The sequence below is a fragment of the Capsicum annuum genome, chromosome 6 (genome assembly GCF_002878395.1).
Source record: "Capsicum annuum cultivar UCD-10X-F1 chromosome 6, UCD10Xv1.1, whole genome shotgun sequence".
In the NCBI taxonomy this organism is placed as follows: Eukaryota; Viridiplantae; Streptophyta; class Magnoliopsida; order Solanales; family Solanaceae; genus Capsicum; species Capsicum annuum.
In genome coordinates, this window is record NC_061116.1 from 141,069,513 (window position 1) to 141,088,020 (window position 18,508).

The window sequence follows — 18,508 nt, forward strand, 5'->3', positions numbered from 1 at the left end:
CATGATGTCAAGAAAAGATGGCGAAAAAGTAACATGAATAAATGGCTGAGGTGATAGGTGTTTTCTGTAATGAGAGGTTCTTGTTAATGATGTATTGGATAAATCCTTGTGTAGTTCGATTATTTTGTAATATGTGAGGATCCTTGTGTGGTTCGATCATTGAGACTATATTTAGATTTTTTTTGTGCAGTTCTATTATTGAAATTATAATGGGTTCCTTATGAGGACTAGCTAAGTGACATTATCTTTGAGTTTCTTATGTGAACGAATTCTTAATGCTTGGCAAAATAATGAGTTTTAAATAAAAGTAACAAGAATTAGTAGAAGTTGTTGATACCTACAAAATTTGATCGATTCGATAAATTGTCTGGAATGTGATACTGGCTGTGAGACTGTAAATAACCTATAATCGATTTATTTCGTTTAGGCTTGCTTATGTGCTAGTGGTGTGGGGCCGGGACACTCTTGAGGTGATTACGAGCTAAGTTAAGCCCGTAATAAAAAAATTATTCGATAAAAATAAAAATGACTCTGTATATCTTAAATTGGTATAAGTGATATTGGAGTAAAAATGACTCTGTATATCTTAAACTCTATATAAGAATATTGTGTGATATGTATTTGAAAAAGTGAAACTTTGTACTTACTTATATGTTGGTTGACTTGCATCATTTATACGAGTTTTAATGGTAGTTTACCAGAATGGCTAGTTATCATTCTTTAATATTATAATAGAGCATTTGGTTGTTAGCCCAAGAGTTTAGTGTGATTTGTCTATGATTATTGGATTAATTCTATAAATGTAAGTAATGGAAGAGATAAGGTGAATAAAGAGGAATAGTAGTATATTAGCATTGGATTGTAGAGATAATGAGCCTTATTAAAATCATAGCTATTTTATCTTAATAAAATGGCCATAACTGAATAAATTGAATAAAGTTGAGACGGAATTAATTTCTAATTAATTTGACGAGTTTCTCAAATTCAATAATTTCAAAATAAATATTAAATAAAACACAATATTTTATTTCTTTTTTTTTCAAAAATAATAATAGTAATAATAATAACTATAATAATTCAAAAAAAAAATAAGAAACTAATTATGTCATCAATTTCTTATTTTCAATCGATTTTGAGAAAAGTAGAATATTTGCAATTGTTTAATCAGAATAAATTCTAAAGCATTTTACTTTAACTGATAATTATATAATCATGTATATATTAAACATTAAATATATTAATTTCACATAAAATTCAAAGGCAAGGTTGAAATTTATTTCAAAATAACTTAAAATAAATATTTTAAAACTATTTAAAATTAAGAAATTTGAAAACTAATTTGGAATATGGAGCGCAAAAATTAGGTGCCAACAACTATCTTATCCCTTCGGTTAGGGTGGATGCAAGTAACTCTAGACAAAGGGAGTTTGACGTTTTTAATTTTGTCCAACCACAAATTCGTCTCTCGAAAAAGATTGGTTTTCGCACGACTTTTTTTTTTGCGGAGTTATGGCTAGACCCCGGTATCGAGTTTCCTACATAACTTAGGTTACATGAGAATTCAGGCCACTTGTAGTTCATAAAGCTTGATTTTAAAGCACAATTTTTAAAAAATTCACAAGTTATTCCAAGTTTTGAATTTTGGTGAAACCGAAAAGCTAAGGAATAAGCGAATTGGGGGGAGGTTGGAATACAGTCGAGTTTTCAACACGAAGCCCAACCTACATATCCCAATGATTCAGAAAATCAGACTGCTTGTAGTTCGACTCAATCGGTGGAGAGGATAGTCTTTTAGTTTAGACAATCTTTGGCTCGAAATGAGTGATAAGTTATTTGAGCTTATGGAAAAGAGGCTTGTAACGTCTTAACCATGAATATGAGATACTTCACATCCATAGACAAGAATTTACCTGGACGTAATTTCCAGAACTCTGAAAGCGTTATCACTCAAATTTGAAGGAAAGAGAAGGTTACTTCCTGTATGAGTTTAGAAGTGTCCTGAAAATGAAACTGAAACCAGAATATCTCAAAATATCCCACATGCCATCTAATAGGGGTATGGTTTGATGGTGGTGGAAGTCATCCTTAAGCTCGCGTCCAAAGAGTTTAATATTCCTCTTTGAACTATATCCCAGTTCGCTGCTAAGAAAAAGTTCTACGTTGTGTTGCATCCTTTTTGAAGTATTCCACACCTATGGTTCTGATTTGAGAATTTTATCCTTTTGGAAGCTCTCGACAAGAACTCAAACAAATGATTAGTTATAAATGTAGCATTACACAAATATAAATTGGTGTAAACCTGTTTGAACATGCTATGCTGATATAGATGAACCAATTTGCACAACCACTTTGAATGGAGTGATGGTCCAATACATCTCATTAAAAAACGGACAACCTATTTTGAATATAATATGCCACTTTGAATAGAGTGACAGTCCAACATGTCTCATTGAAAGACGGATGACCTATCTTGAATGTAACATGCCACTTTGAATGAGGTGACGACCCAACGCATCTCATTGAAAGACGGACGACCTAACTTGAATATAACATGTCACTTTGAATAAATTGACGGCCCAGCGTGTTCCATTTGAACGGGGGTGACGATCCAATGTGTCTCATTGAAAGGTAGACAACCAATATTGAATATAACATGTCACTTTGATCGAGGTGACAATCCAACGTTTCTTATTGAAAGACGGACGACCTATCTTGAATATAACAGCCACTTTAATCGGGGTGACGTCCTAACGCATCTCATTAAAAGGTTGATGACCTATCTTGAATATAACGTGCCACTTGAACGGGGGTGACAACCCAATGTGTCTCATTGAAAGGCAGTCGACCAATATTGCATATAACATGTCACTTTGAACGGGGTGACGACCCAATGTGTACCACTGAAAGGCAGATGACCTATCTTGAATATAAAATATCACTTTGATCGGGGTAACGATCTATCGTGTCTCACTGAAAGGCGAACAACCAATCTTGAATATAATATGTCACTTTGAACGTGGCTGAAGGCCCAACGCTTCTTCTTAAAGGTGAAAATCCAAAATAATAAGATGTGTCCTTTTGAATGGGTGGATAGCCCAAATATACCAAGATGTGTTATCTCGAATAAAGTAACGATTCTATATGTCCTCTTAAAAGGATGGACGACCCAAATATAACAAGATATATCCTTAGAAAGTGTGGTTGAACTAAATAAGATGTGTCCTTGTAAAAGGGAGGACGACCCAAATATAATGAACTTCATCCTTTGCATCAGGAGTCCTTCCAAGGACTTGTGCATATCCTGAGATTCTAGATTGGATCCTCAAACTTGAGAAGATACTTTGCATTATTTTAGAGGCGATCTTGCATAACGTCACCTATATAACTTAACAACACTCGTTAACAATACAATAATCTATTATAACTAAGTCACGGGTATAACAAAAGATAGAGTTTAAGATAAAGATGAAGTTGTTTGACTTATACTGATTTAGAGATAGTAGTTCGGATAATATCTTCATCGTCATGCCCGGTCATGTCCCTATAAAATCAAAGAAAGTGTTAGAAATCATCACGAAGTAATGAAAACACAATTCAAGAGGAAGATGGGGGAGAGAATTTATCCAATTTATTGTGGAAAGGCCATAGTGAGTCTGATAATGCCTTGTGTCATTCTTAACGTTGTCAACTTTGTGACTTCATTATCCCTACATCTAAAGAAAAATATTTAGTTTTGAGAGACCGGTTGTGTTGGTATTACCTACTGATGCACCATGTTGATCATCGATTTGCAGGCTTGAAGTGCGATACTGTGGAATTTTTTAGGATCTCCCTCAAAATTTCTACCCCGATTTAGAATCTCTCAAACTTTCTTATGACATTGTTTAGTATGGAATTTTTGAGATCTTATCAAAAAAAAATTCCTAGTCTAAAATGTAAAATACTTGAGTTGTTTCTGACGTAGAGTACTTTAAGCATATGAAACTTTAAAAATTACGCCCCGATCTCAACTTCAACAACGTCCAATTTTCAAATTTGTAGCAAATGTCAAGTTTTGTCTGTCCCAGTTACATGCCTCAATGTCATCTTTATTTAACTTGGGAAAGGATGAATTTTTTAGGTTTTCTCAAAAAATTTACCATAGTTTCTATGAATTGTTATGGAAAATATGACCAAGCTAGTGTGGCACCTCTACATTCCATTGAGGTAGGAAAGGTAGTTCCAACATAAAATGGAAAGATAACTCTTCTGAGGGATTGATCAAAGCTGATAGGCCACCTACGTATCCCATTCTTGGGAGTTCAGGTCAAACATAGTTCGTACCTAAAATGAAAAGATAAATTTTTTAAGGGGTTAATCGAAACCGAAATAGGCCGCCTACGTATACCATTCTTGGGAATTCAGGTCAAACATAGTTCATACAAAATAAAAGGAATATCTGATATTTTTGATAATGTGATCGAAGTCAATATAGGCCGCCTACGTATTTCACAAGAAAAATCAGGTCGAACGTAGTTCATTACAGCTAAAAGGGTGTGATTACAAAAAAATCAAATCATAAAGTGCGATTATAAGAAAACAAAGTGATAGAATGGAATTACAAGGAAATAAAATGAGAAAGTACGATTAAAAGAAAAGAAAACAACAACTTCCAAATGCATGATAGAAGGACGCCAAAAGTACATTTTTTGAGGAAAATCCATGCTTCTTCTGATTAACGGTGCCAGTGACTACTTCTTGTGATTGGGCAATAGATTGTTGTTAACATTAGCTGGAGCTTCTTTAAACGTTATCACCTTGTTATCAATCAATCCTAAATTTTGTGCTTGAGAGTGATACATTCTTCTATATTATGTCCAACAACTCCAGAGTAGTAAGCACATCGCTTATTTGGATCATACCAATTAGCAGAAGTGTTCACAAGATTTGCTTCCATTGGATGAAGTAGTTTTTCGTCTTTCAACCTTTCAAAAAGCTGAGTAAGAGATTCAGCCAATGGCGTGAGTCTTTCTTTCATGATTGGCACGAGGAGCATTATTTTGACAACTTTGTGGTGGAGGTTGAGCATGATATGTCACTTGTGCATTGAAGACTGGATATTAAGCATATCGAGCGTTGGGTTGATATCGAAAAGGTCGCTTGTAGTTGGAAGAATTTTCTTGGGTCATCACTCCCATTACTTCCTTCTCTTTTTCTAACTATTTCTGAAAGGGCCAGTCTGGAAGCCCTTATGAGTGGATAGCAGTTCTATTAAATTTATTATTCTTCCTGTCTTGAGGCCATCCTCAATCATTTCTATAGTCTTGACAATTTCAATAAATGTTTTTCCAGTCATCGTTACCATGTGATTAAATATTCTGGATTTAGTGCATGAATGAAGTAACTGATCATCTCAGGTTCTTCCATAGAAAGATGTACCCTGGTCGCCTCTTCTCTCCATCGTATGGCATATTCGCAAAAACTCTCATTTCATTTCTTCCTTAGCTTTGTGATGGATATTTTTTTAGGAATAATATCGACGTAAAACTTGTAGTGATCCACAAAAGCATTTTCCAAGTCATCCCAAGTGCGCCATTTAGTCACATCTTGTTTAGCATACCATTCTAGAGTTTTTCTACTCAAATATTGACTAAATAGCTTTACCCGTATTCCTTAATTTTTGCCCATACCAATCAATTTTTTCCAATAAGTTTTCAAAGAAAAGAAGGGATTTTCTGACCCATCAAACTTTGGGATCTTGTAACCAGGAGGCAACTCTATCTCGGGAAATGCACACAACTCTTCATACTTCACACTTTGATTATTCCTAAGCCCCCGAAGACTTCTCATTGCATCTTCTAAGACCTTGAGCTTTCTGTTCACCGTCTCATCAGTGTGCATTCTTGAATCATTCTCTATTTCAATATAATAATTAGCATCTAAGTGGTATAACCCTTGAGTTTGTGTTACTGGTAGGCGATAGCATAGGTATACACTGACGGAGCATGGTCTGACAAGGATATGTTCTGAACCTTTGAAGGAGAGAATGCACGCACAAAAGGGGCATTCTGAGAAGCATGAGCAAAATGACCTTCCGATCAACTCCTTCTGACATCAGAATCATAGACCCTTTTTGTCGAGCATCGGAAGGCAGAGTCATATTTGGAGAGTCTGAGAAGGTGTTCTACTTTACATCACCATGAGCCTTATCTCGGCAACTTATTTCTCTAAACCGGCAACGAGCTCTGGGGTTATTTCCCTTTCTATCAGGGGACTCGGGTCTGTTGCCATAGGAAAGGTGAGAACTGACTCGGATATAGTGTTTGTGCTGATCAGACTAGGATCCATAGTTGAACAAGTCCTTCTATTAGCCCAAGTAAGAATTGATGAATCTGTAAGTGCTTTCTTGACCATAGACCGTGCGAAATACTGATGTTTTGCCAGCGATTACTTTTTGTCTTTGTGAAGCGGGCAAGTTTGACTACCAACACAAATCAGTCTCTCTCTAAAAAAAAAGTAAAAAACACGAAAGTTAAAAATATTAGTTTGTGATCATAATAATTAACCAAAATAATATACGAAATAAATGACATATATTTGGTTTGATTTGAAACAAACTAGTCCAAAATTCGAAGAATGGAATGCTTTGAAAAAAAGTGACTGAATGATTAGAAATTTGACCATTTGATGGATTTTGAATTAGAATGAACAAAGTGATTTGGAGAAATCGATGTTTACAAATAAACATTCTAAAAGGTTTATTCGGAAAGCTCTTTTGAAGTCAACATAGTCTTTCCATTAATAGCACATCTGGATAACTCTAATTATAATTCGATGTGAGAGAAACGTATTGCAAGAGCAACGTAATCAATGTGAATTGAAAAATGACCTAATAAAATTTTAAATAAAATGTGGGGTAAATTGGAAGGAATATAATTGATGGACTTTTAAGGATATTTTGGAAGGATTCAAATTTTGAGTCTTATATGCCTATTAACGCTCTAAGTTTTTAAATAGAATAATGGACTAAGCTTGTTTAAAGCCAAAGATATGTTATTTTAACACACAGATCAAGCAAATATAGACAAAGCAAAACAACAAAATACTTTAGCACATAAAAAGTTATTACGCGTCCTAGCATACGTGTGACCTTTCAAGCCAAAGGTAAGTGTAAGATTTGAAAGGTATACATGTTGTTTGTAAGAAGTTTCGTTGCCCCCAAATATATCCTAAGGGACGATCGTCCGCACAATCCGGCATTACATCCTTCAATTAAAACACATGAAGAATGATCGTCTGTTATTGACTCGTGGTCAATAGATGTAAGGTGGGTTATTCTAATGGGCCCAATACCCCCTCAGGTATTGGGTAGTCCTAGGCTCATGCCTAAAAGGATTTTGGTTTCGATCTATCCTAGGTATCTAGAGTGGACTTTGACCAGGTTTCCGGGTGGACAACTCAGGTTTGATAATACGAATAGCCACTAGACGCCTAACGTGCCAATAAACTGTCGTGCTTCCAGCACACCCATATGAAGGTTTACCATGAGTGGATTGTATCCATTGAGCAAATATAGGTTCAATCAAGATTTACTTCTCCAGAATGCCAAAGGCAAGAGATATGATAGCTTCTTTATGATCTTACATTCTTGCCAATACATTATCTCCATTTTGCTCTGGATTGTAATCTCTAATGAAAAATATAGCTCCATGAGCAAAAGCTCATGTCATGATGAATCCTGCGATATATTAGTGGTGGGTATATAAATGCAGCTTTAATAGTGAAGTCCTGTGCTATGAATGCATAAGCAGGTAAAGAGTACATATGTTGAGCTACCAAAGAAGTAATAACCCCTAAAGAAGTTAGAGCAAGGATAAATAGGGACCGGTACACCCGCGAAACCCCAAAATAGTTTATATATTCAAATGTGGAAGTAAACCATGAAATGCCAAAGTTTAGATTTTACAAAAATTTAAACACATAAACAAACAGTTCAAGTATTACAAATCTGAATAATTAGTCAAAGAAGTTAGATCAAATATTTGGTTAGAACCTAGTTAAATCCCCAGCAGAGTCGTCATTTTTCTTTTATCCTTTTCGGATTTTATTTAGAATAGAAAATGTTTTGACCTATTTAAAACTATTTCAAAAGATTTGAAAAAAAATTGAAATAATTTTAAGAAATTTACAGAGTCGTCACTTGATATTTTATAGAAAAAATCAAGAAAAAATTTAAAAGAGTTTCAAAGATTGAAAAACAGAAATAAACCTTTAAAACTAGAGAAATTGGGTAAGGGTTCAATTAACGCCCTAAGAAAGTTTTTTAGGCACTTAGGAGTATCCGTTTAAAACGGTTTACCAAAAAAAAACTAAATTGATTAATTAAAAGTGACTAATTTTACAAAGACTTAATTTTATAGAAAATATTAAAATTACTTATTAAACATTTAAAATAACATTCATTTGTTTAGACGAGAAAATATTTTACTTAAATTAAACTAAATTGCAATTTATTTATTTTGGATTTCAAGAGGAAAATGATTTTTTTTTTGTTTTTATGAAAAAAGAAGAAGATTGTATAATTATTTTCTTGTTATTAATTATCATTATGGAGAGGCCAACTTTGTTATAAATAATACCTTTGGAGACAAATGTCAGAGAGTATCGAATTAAAATGCTTGGCCAATTTTGAAAAGTTAATTTTTTAAACAAATTTGTCTTTTGGATTTGGAGAAAATTTAATCCAAATAGACTATTAGTTACATGAACAAAACAAATACTATTTCGGAGTAAAGCATTTAATTTTAAAAAAAAAAAAAAAAAAAAAAAAAAACCTGCTAACGAAAGTCGAAAGAGCCGATTTAATCCAATTTTAGACAAGATAAATTAGGTGGAAAAAAAAAATTATGAATCAAAGGAAACTAAAATAAAACAAAATGACAACACCTTAGGGGATTTGCCTAGATTGATTGATAACAATTAGAGTTTTTCCAAGAATAAATACAAGAAAAAGGAAGCAAAGTTTTAAGATTTGGGCCCATGGTGGCCTATTAGCAAGCCTGTCCACCTTTTGGACCTCATTCTTTTGGAGGGTCCATTTTTTCTACAATGTATATACCACATGTATATCAGTCCGGTTTTTCTGCTATATATCAGCGTATAAAATCCTGTATACTTGCTCCCAGATTTATCATGCATCATATCTTGTCTTATAAAGGCCACCTTTGACCTGTAGATCTCCTATATCAAGCGTATACTAGTTTCTACCGGCCTCGTTTCTTCAAAAATAAAGGTATCTGGGACTTGTAGAAGATGTAGGCCTCTTTGCCCCATTGAGAAATGAAGGGAATGGAGTCTATTGAGACTCAAGTCGGTGTCACATGCATCAAAAAAATATAAAGATCAGAATTTATTCGAATAGTACTAACATAACTAGTCAAGAAAGCACCACGTAAAAATTTGTCATTCATACATATCCACTATCAACCCTAGAATCAATCTGTACGGAGTAAAAGGGTATAGCAATTTCAAGACAATATCGAATTTTAAACGGCAATTGGTATGTGTACGTAGAAGATGGATCAAATGCAACAAAAGGGATCATTTATAAGAGAATGAACTAATCGTGCCAACTTTAGAGAGACATTACTCTATTTAAAATAACAAAACCAATGACCAGGCAAGTCTAAGGAAGCAAAATTTATTTGGTACATCTATAAACACTAATAACCAATATGGAAAGCAATGAAAAAAGCAAATAAAAAATCGACTTCCAAGCTACTGTCTTCCAAGCAATACAGAGAAACAAAGAAGGCAAATTTCCTCTTTGACAAAATATACTACTAATTAGCAAAATCAAGAAATTCACATAGAAGCCAAACTTGCAGAGTGAATTTTCATTCTCGCAGCAAACAAGGAAAAGAATAAACAATTTCGAAATCCGACATACCACTAAACATCACAAATAACGAAACATATTAAGATGAAGCCCAGGAACTACAGCAACACAGCCACCAAATCGTCAAAAGATACAAGAAAATTCTAAGTTTCTACAGCAAATAGCCCCAGCCATTACGATTACGAGAGAAGTCTATAAAGAAGAAGACGGTGAAAAACAATCAACTAAAAGAAAAAAAAAGAAAGATGTGTTCACCTTTTTCCAGGCAGCTAATGGGACACGGGTTTTCAAGGACGAAACCTTCACCACTGCCAAAACTAGATTCCAATCGATAGAGTTCATCCAAGTTAGTTGAAAATTGTTTTTTCGAGTTGTCTTTCCAAATTTTTAGAACCCCCAATTTTTCCCCAAAATTCCTCCCTCTTTTTCCCTCTTCTTTCAACCTCTATTTATAGAGGAAAATTAGGGTTTAGGATTTGAAAGAGTGGATTTCAAATCTGAATTTTTGCATTGGTTTTCTTGAAAAGTTTGAGGTCCACAGTAAAACAAAAGAGAGGGACGTTGGAAAATAATTCCTTGCCCGAAATGATGAGTCACTAAGTGAAAATGATGAAGGAATTTGTTTTTTGGCCATAGATGGTTGAACCATAGGGTAAAAGGGGAATACGAATGGGTGGCTGGGGCTATGCCGTTGAGTTGCTTGTCACTGTTATTGCGTGGTATTGAAATTATCATTGTTGAATTGAACGTTGTTGATACAGATTACAGTGTTCGATGTTGTTTGCTGTTATGTGGGGGTTGTACGTTGTTTTTGTTTGTTGTTGGTAATGAGAAGTTATAAGGGTGTGGGCCGATTCACAGGTGTTATAAGGCTGGGTTGCTGTTATGTTGTTTGCTGTTGTTAACAGTTGTTGAAGAAGGGAAAGCAAATGGGTCGGGTTGGCTATTTTGGGCCTATTGGGCCAATTTTACAGTTGGGTTAAGTGGAAAAGAGAGTATAATGGGTTGTTGGGTTAAAGAAAAGAGGATTTTGGGCTTACTAATAAAACAACAATTAACAAAAGAAATGAGCCTCATTAAAATCATACCTATTTGATCTTAATAAAATGGCCATAACTGAATAAATTGAATAAAGTTTAGACCAAATTAATTTCTAATTAATTTGATGAGTTTCTCGAATTCAATAATTTCAAAATAAATATTAAATAAAACACAAATTTTATTTTATTTTATATTTTTCAAAAATAATAATAGTAAGGGGATCTTTCAGAAATAACTACACTTTGTTGTAAAACTCACCTTTTATAGTCATATTTTAGATAATTATCATTTATAATCGTTGTATTCAATTTACGTCCGCTGTATTCGATTTATCAATAATCTGTATTCATATAAAATATAAATACGGTACTTATTTAGCCGTTGTATTCCGTTCACAGCCGTTGTATTCACTTTTACTCAATGATCTGTATTCATAAAAAAACATAAATAAACTACATATTTAGTCTCGCCAAAATCACTATCAGTTTTTTTCTTTTTCTTTTTTTTCTTTTTCGTGTTTTCCTCGTTTTTTCTTCTTCTTTTTTCTATTTTTTTCCTATTTTTATTTTTTATTTTTTTATTTTTATTTTTATTTGTTTTCCTCTCTTCTATCTCTAACTTCTATTTTGTCTTTCTTCTTTTCTTTTCTTGTTTGAATTTTTTTGTTTCCTTTTTTGTACTTATTTTTTTTATGTTATAAATGTACCATATATAGTGAATGTCTATTTTACCATATATAGTGAATATCTAATTTACCATATATTGTGTATGTCTATTTATGAAAAAGTTACAAACCCCAATGTTAGTTTTTCCCTATAAATAAAGGAGTTTTTCCTCACTGTGATTTATCCCTCAAGAGAAATAATAAATACTCTCTCTGTTATCTCTACTCTTCTTCTTTATTCTTTATTAGTTTATAACGCGTTATCAGCATGAGACTCTACCGTCTCAAATTTGAAGGCGAAGGCTAAGATATTATTTTTTATTTCTTTCTTTTTTCATATGGCTAACAATCTTACAAAGTGTGAGTTTGTTGCCCTTCAAAGTTTGGGCAAGAACTATATTTCATGGGTGTTGGATGTTGAAATCCACTTATATGTTATAGGTCTTGGAGACGCCGTAAAGAAAGAAAATACAGCATCTAGTCAAAATCGTGCTAAGGCTATGATTTTCTTGCGTCATCATCTTGACGAAGTTCTAAAAATTGAATACCTTACTAGTAAGGGTTCACTCGTATTGTGGAATAGCCTAAAAGAAAGGTTTGACCACTTAAAGATGGTCATCTTCCCAAAAGCACGATATGAATGGATGCGTCTAGGTTTCAAGACTATAAGTCTGCTCATGAGTACAATTCTGCCATATTCAAAATTTTCTCTCAATTGAAATTATGTGGAGAGACGGTCAATGATAACGATAGGATGGAAAAGACGCTCTCCACTTTTCATGCCTCGAATGTGCTCTTACAACAATAATATCGAGAAAAAGGTTTTAAGAAGTATACTAAATCGAGTTCTCCTCTTCTCATGGCTGAACAAAATAATAATTTGTCGATGAAAAATCACGAGAATCGACCTTCTGGATCTGCACCATTACCTGAGGTAAATGATGTGCATGCTCACCTTGCTAGGCGTCGAAAAGGTCATGGTCCTGGTCATGGGCGTGGTCGTGGTTGTGGTCATGATGACCAAGAAAGAAACCCTGTTTCAGGTGTTAATTATTCATCGAACAAAAAGAAAAAAGATGGGAAACGTGAATCAATTACCTGTTTTCGATGTGGTGAAAAGGGACACTATTCACGTGACTGTCGTGCTCTTAAGCACTTGGTTGATCTTTATCAAGCATCAGAAGAAAGAGAGAAATTTTTAGGCTAACTTTCTCTCTTAAAATTATGTTGACATCACAAGCTTGGATGTAGCAGATTTTTTCAAGCACCCTGAAGGAAAGATTGATCACTTGATTGATGATGGTTCCGTAAACATGGAAGAATGAATGTTTTTTTCTTTCTTATTTTTTTTATTGATAAGAGTTAGTGAATAAAGAATCATGTAAAAGTAGTTGTTGGCATGAGTATTAATTTTTTATTATTATTTATTAGTTTAATTATATTATTGTAGTTTATTACTAAATTGAATTGAATTTTATTTTTCCATTATTTATTTATATTAAAAGGTTTGTGCAATATTGCACTGACATATGTACGTATGTATGAGTGTCTAGATGCCGTTAGAAAGGCGTTTTGTAGTTGTTAATGTTACGCGACGCTATTTACCTTTTCTGTTCTTTAGTGTACCAAATAATGGTTGATTTCTTCTTTAAAATGATCCCACATATATATTGATTAGTAAATAAATAGTGCACTCTTTTTTTTTTTCATGCAATTACTCTTTAACAGTAATGTTCCTATCCACATTACTAATTAAGCAATTACCTTATAGTAATGAATAATATGTATTTGCTAATAGTGGATTCAAAGTTGTTTTTGTTGTGATTTTATTTCGTGTAGTATTATTTAAAATTAAGATATGGTTCACGATCTTTGTGTTATATAAATAACATAAAAATCAAATTTGTTTATGTTTACAATAATCACAACTTACGATACTACGTCTATTATGTAACTAATTACTTAATAAAAGGCAATTAATAATTTATTAATGATTTTTACTTTGTACAATGATATATTTTTTTTGTGTATATATTTTTTATTTAAAGATATGGACAATTTTCAAAGTAAGCTGTCCAATTGTGAAGATATTTGTTTGATTGATTCTGGCACCACACATACGGTATTCAAAGATGATAAATATTTCTCTCATCTAAACATGGGCAAGATTAATGTTACTATAATTTCTAATAGTGCTAGTTTGATTGAAGGCTTTGGAAAAGTCATTATAATCTTGCCCAAGGGAACTAGACTCATCATAAATAATGGTATGTTTTCTCCTAAGTCTCGGAGAAACTTGATGAGTTTTAAAGATATCCGTGAAAATGGTTATCATATCAAGACAATTGATGAGATGAATCTTAAATATCTTGGTATCACCTAAAATATCTCTGGGCAGACATGTGTTATAGAAAAGATCCCTGTTTTATCTTCTGGCCTGTATTGGACAAAGATTTGTGCAATTGAGGCACATTCTATAGTAAGCCAAAAGTTTACTAATTCCAATACTTTCGTACTTTGGCATGATCGATCGGGACATCCTAGGTCTATAATGATGAGACGAATCATGGAGAATTCAAATGGGCATCCATTAAAGAACTTGAAGGTTCTTCCTAATAGTGAATTTTCAGTTCTTCCTAATAGTGAATTTTCATGTAATGCTTGTTATCAAGGCAAGCTAATTGTGAGGCCATCACCAATATAAGTTGGGATTAAGTCCCCCGCGTTCTTGGAATGCATACATGGGGATATTTGTGGACCCATTCACCCACCTAGTGGGTTGTTTAGATACTTTATGGTCCTAATAGATGTTTCTTCTAGATGGTCTCATGTGTGCCTATTGTCATCTCGCAACTTGGCATTGCAAAATAGTTGGCACAAATAATACGATTACGGGCACAGTTTCCTGATAATCAAATTAAGTCTATTCGCCTTGATAATGCTGCAGAATTTTCATCCCAAGCATTTAATGACTATTGCTTATCGATTGACATAAAAGTGGAACATCTTGTACCTCATGTTCACACTTAAAATGGACTTGCCGAGTCATTAATTAAACGTCTTCAGTTGATAGCAAGATCATTGCTTATGAAAACTAAGTTGCCCACTTCTGCTTGGGGTCATGCAATTTTGCATGCTGCAATACTTGTTCGCCTTAGATCGATAAATTATCATAAATTTTCTCTGTTGTAATTGATTTTGGGTCAAGAGCCTAACATATCTCATTTGAGAACTTTTGGATGCGGTGTATATGTGCCTATAGTACCTCCAAATCGCACCAGGATGGGCCCCCAAAGAAGGTTAGAATTTATGTTAGGTTTGAATCACCCTCCATTATTCGCTATCTTGAACCATTAATGGGAGATATATTCACGACTCAATTTACAGATTATCGGTTTGATGAGATAATTTTTCCAAAATTAAAGGGAGAAGATAGTGACATCAAAAGAGAAATTTTATGGAAAAATCCATCGCTATCTCATCTTGATCCACGTATTTCTATTTATGAGCAAGAAGTATAAAAGATTATTCATCTACAAAAAATTATAAATCAAATGCCAGATGCATTTATAGATTTGAAAAGGATCACTAAATCACATATTCATGCAGAAAATGTCCCAATTCGAATTGATGTCCCTAAAAAACTATCCACTAGTGTCATAGCTAATGAATCTAAAACACGCTTGAAGCGTGGTAGACCATTAGATTCTAAAGATCGAAATCCTAGAAAAAGAAAAATAAATGGTCAAGATGACACTACGAAAGATCCACATATGGAAGTTTAAGATTTTAGCAATGTTGATATACCTGAAGGAATCAATGAGCTTGAGACTCAAGAAAATAAGGAACTATCCATAAATTCCAGTGATGTTGGAACTAATTTGAATTGATCTGAAATAATAGTGGATTATGTCCTTGCATATAATGTTGCAACGAAAATCATGCAAGATAGTGAGGATCTTGAACCTCGATCTGTCACAGAATGTCGACAAAGAAATGACTGGCCAAAATGGCAAGAAGCAATTCAATCTGAATTGAATTCACTTATCAAACGTGAAGTTTTTGGACCTATAGCTCAAACACCTAATGGTGTTAAACCTGTTGTCTATAAATGGTTTTTTGTGCAAAAAATAAATGAGAAAAATGAAATATAAAGGTATAAGACACGTCTTGTTGCACAAGAATTTTCACAGCGGTCTGGTGTCGATTATGATGAGACATATTCACCAGTTATGGATGCAATCACATTGTGTTATCTTATTAGTTTCAGTATCCATAAGAGACTTAAAATGCATTTGATGGATGTGGTAACAGCCTATCTATATGGATCACTTGATAATAAGATATACATAAAAATTCCCAAAGGATTTAAAATGTCAGAAGCATATAGTTCAAAACCTCGAAAAATGTATTCCATTAGATTGCAAAGATCATTGTATGGTTTGAAGCAATCTGGACGCATGTGGTATAATGGTCTTAGTGAATATTTATCTACAGAAGGTTATACAAATGATGAAATTTGCTCATGTGTTTTTATAAAGAAAATAACGTCGGAGTTTGTTATACTTGTTGTCTATGTCGATGACATAAACCTTATTGCAACTCCAATCGAGCTTCAAAAGGCAATTGATTACCTAAAGAAAGAATTTGAGATGAAAGATCTCGGAAAGATAAAATTATGCCTTGATTTGCAAATTAAGCATTTGACAACGGTATCTTTGTCCATCAATCTGCCTACACAGAAAAGGTGTTGAAAAGATTTTATATGGATGGAGCACATCTATTATGTACTCCGATGGTTGTTCGATCACTTGATGTGAACAAGGATCTATTCCGACCTCAAGAAAAGAATGAAGAACTCCTTGGTCCTAAAGTACCATATCTTAGTGCAATTTGGTACACTAATGTATCTTCCAAATACTACAAGGACTGACATAGCCTTTTCAGTTAATTTGTTAGCAAGATATAGTTCTGCTCCTACTAGGAGACATTGGAATGGGATCAAACACATATTACGGTATCTAAAAGGGACTACCGATATGGGCTTATTTTATTTTAAAAATTGCAGTCCCAATCTTGTTGGCTATGCTGATATCGGGTACGTATCTAACCCGCATAAAGCTCGGTCTCAAATAGGCTATGTGTTTATATGTGGAGGTACTGCCATATCTTGGAGATCTACAAAGCAGTCTATCGTAGCCACCTCATCGAACCATGCTGACATGATAGCTATTCATGAAGCAAGCCAAGAATGTGTGTTGTTGAGGTCCATAATACCTCTCATTCAAGAAAATTATGGTTTGAAATGTGACAAAGTACCCACGATTTTAAATGAAGATAATGCAGCATGCATAGCACAACTTAAGGGAGAATTCATAAAAGAAGATATAACGAAGCACATTTAGCCAAAACTTTTCTATACACATGAGCTCCAAAATAATGGTGATATTAACGTGCAACATATTCGTTCAAGTGACAATGTGACGGATTTATTCACCAATTCTCTTCCAACTGCAACTTTCAAAAAGATGGTGCATAAGATCGGAATGCAAAGGTTTAAGGATGTTCTCATTAGGGAGAGTTAATACGCGTTGCACTCTTTTTTCCTTACTAGATTTTATCCTACTGGGTTTTCCTTGTAAGGTTTTTAATGAGGCAGCATATATGCGTATTATCTATCAATTAGACATTCAAGGGGAGTGTTATAAATGTACCATATATATTGAATGTCTAATTTACCATATATAGTGAATACCTACTTTACCATATATTGTGTATGTCTATTTATGGAAAAGTTACAAATCCCAAGGTTAGTTTTTCCCTATAAATAAAGGGGTTTTCCCTCTTTGTAATTCATCCTTCAAGAGAAATAATAAATACTCTCTCTGTTCTCTCTACTCTTCTTCTTTATTCTTTATTAGTTTATAACACTTTTATTATTTTTTGTTCTATTTTATATTTTTTGTATTTTTGAAAAATATGACTACTCGAGCATAAGTCATGGATGATAACATAAATATCACAATTGTTTATCATATTTGTAGTCACACCGTCATTTATATTTTTGTATTCATTGATACAACTGTATTTGTATTTGTATTTTAAAGTCCGCGCTTGTATTTGTATTTTGTAGTTCATATTTATATTTGTATTTTATAATTCACACTTGTATTTGTATTTGTTAGTTCACACCATTATTTATATTTTATATAATTCGCACTTGTATTTTAAAAAACTGCTTTGTATTTGTATTTTATAATTGACTGCATATTATATTGAATTATATTTATATTGTAGTTTTATTGTGTTTGTATATTTAGACTATATTTGTATTTGTATTCTATTTTTGTCGATGCCTTTTTATTTTTAAAAAATTATGTTGTATTTGTATTTGTAAGTTAATTGCATATTGTATTTAGCCGTGATTATATACAATTTATCATTTATATTTATATACAAACAAGTATAAATATGCAACGTATCATTTGATTCAAATATAACATTTTGTATTTGTATGTCAAAACTATCATTCGTATTTGTAAATAAACAAATATCACTTGATACAAATACATTACAAACAAATAAAATAAATGATTTTACAAATACAAATACATAATATGTATTTGTATATATTGTATTGTATAAAAATTAGAATTATATTTATTTGTATCAATAAATACAACTCGTATTGATAAATACAATCAAGTATTCGTAGAAACAAAATCAATTGTTCCTTTTCAATAATTAAAAAATATAAATGATAGTTCACACTTGTATTTGTATGTTATAGTTCGCATTTGTATTTCTATTTTATAGTTCGCACTTGTATTTGTATGTTATAGTTCTCATTTGTATTTGTATTTTATAGTTAGCACTTGTATTTGTGTTTGTTAGTTTGCACAAATGAAAAGAATGAGAAAAAAAAA

At 32.9% G+C, this 18,508-nt stretch overlaps 1 long non-coding RNA gene across 1 annotated transcript; it reads right to left on the reverse strand.

Moving 5' to 3' along the window:
* Positions 1–8,908: 8,908 nt before the first annotated feature.
* On the reverse strand, positions 8,909–10,917 carry LOC107853102. Its single transcript, XR_001669660.2, has 2 exons — positions 10,133–10,917; positions 8,909–9,334 (listed from the first exon to the last, which is right to left on the reverse strand). It is a non-coding gene; the product is annotated as an uncharacterized LOC107853102 (long non-coding RNA).
* Between the last annotated feature and the right edge of the window lie 7,591 nt (positions 10,918–18,508).